Genomic DNA, 1,832 nt, shown 5'->3' with positions numbered 1-1,832 from the left:
CTGCAAGAACAACCAGTGTTCTTAACTGCTGAGCTATCTCTCCAGCCCCATATATATATATATTTAAGTATTTTATTTATTATTTTTATTTTATTTTATGTGTATGAGTATATTGACTGCATGTAAGTAAATGTACCCATGTCGTGCAATGCTGAGGAGGTCAGAAGAGGTTTCGGGTTCCCCTGGAACTGGAGTTAAGGACAGTTTGTAGCCTCCACGTGGGTGCTGGGAATCAAACCCAGGTCCTCTGCAAGAGCAGTCAGTGATCAAGGCCAGACTGGTCTACATGGCAAGTTTCAGGCCAGCTGGGGTTACAGAGAGATCTCAAAAAAAAATTTTTATACTAATTTTTCAAAAGTGCTATTAATACTGTCATACCACTTTTTGAGACAGGGTCTCCCTGTAGCCCCAGCTGTCCTGGAACTCACTACATAGACCAGGCTGGCCTTGAACTCTGCCTCTGCTGGGATCAAAGGCGTGCACCACCACGCCTGGCTTAGAATTTACTTTTTATTTTGACAATATATAATTGAGTTATGCTTTAGGATTATAGGAAAATACTTCAGAATGAAGTGGATTCGATTAGAACCTTAAAAGACCAAGAATAGCCAGAGCAATCCTAAGGAGTAAGAACATGCATTATGCTACAGAGCTGTAGTGATAAAGATAGGTGGACCAATGGAACAGAATGGAGGATCCAGAAATAAACTGACAAAGCTGTGCCCTCCTAATTCTTGACAAAGGAGGCAAAAACACACATTGGAAAAGACAGCCTATTCAATAAATGGCACTGGCAAAACTGGATATCCACCTGCAGCGTAATGAAATTAGATTCATATCTTTCACCTTGTCCAGTTTGAAATGGACCAAAGACCTTAATTTAAAACCTAAAATGCACCAGACATCACGGCACACACCTTTAATTTCAGCAGTTAAGAGGCAGTGGTAGTTGGGTCTTTGTGAGTTCAAGGCCAGCCTGGTCTACATAGTGAGTTCCAAGCCAGCCAAGGCTACATATTGAGACCCTGTCTCAGAAAATGAAACAAAACCGTGAAAATCCAAAACTTTTAGATGAAGAAATAGGAAATACTCTTCATGATATTGGGGTAGGCAAGAACTTTCTGAACAAAAGATAGTACCCCAGGAACTAGCCTCAGGTATCAGCAGGTGGGACTACATTAAATTTAAAAGTTCCTGTACAGCAAAGGAAATTATCGGTAGAGCATGTTGATGCCCACAAATCGGGAGGAAGTCTTTACCAGCTGCACCTCAGACGGGCAAATATCCAGAATTCACAAAGAAATGCCAGACAGTAAATGGGCTAATGAATTGAATAGACAGTTTTCAGAAAAAGAAGCACAAACAGTAACTTTTGAAAAATATTTAATATTGCTAGTCATCAGGGAAATGCAAATTAAAACTTCTTTGAGATACCACCTCACTCAGCCAGAAATCTGACAACAAATGTTGGAGAGGATGTAAAGAAAGAGAAACCCAAACTGCTGCTTATGGGAGTGCAAATTAGTACAGCCATTATGGAAATCAGTTACAAGGTCCCTTAAAAAATTTAAAATAGAGCTACTATATGACCCAGCTATACCTGGGTACCAGAGAACTCCTGCCATAGAGATATTTGCACCCCATGTTTATAGCAAGGAATGGAACCAACTAGGTTAGCTGTCCATCAGCAGATGAACGGATAATGAAATTTGGTACATATTAGAATGGAATATTATCTAGCTCTAAATAAAAATAAGATCACAAAGTTTTCAGGAAAATGGATAGACTTAGAATTTATAATATTAAGTGGGGTAACCCATTCTCATAAAGAA

At 39.4% G+C, this 1,832-nt stretch overlaps 1 protein-coding gene across 2 annotated transcripts in view; it reads left to right on the top strand.

Annotated features, from left to right (window-relative positions):
- Positions 1-1,832, top strand: part of Ino80 (INO80 complex ATPase subunit) — a 142,931-nt gene that overhangs the window by 99,513 nt on the left and 41,586 nt on the right. The window lies entirely within an intron of this gene.

This window comes from Nannospalax galili, unplaced genomic scaffold (assembly GCF_000622305.1).
Source record: "Nannospalax galili isolate Female #2095 unplaced genomic scaffold, S.galili_v1.0 scaffold342, whole genome shotgun sequence".
Taxonomy (NCBI): domain Eukaryota; kingdom Metazoa; phylum Chordata; class Mammalia; order Rodentia; family Spalacidae; genus Nannospalax; species Nannospalax galili.
The sequence above is the reverse complement of the archived record's forward strand: the minus strand, read 5'-3'. Positions and strand labels throughout refer to the sequence as shown.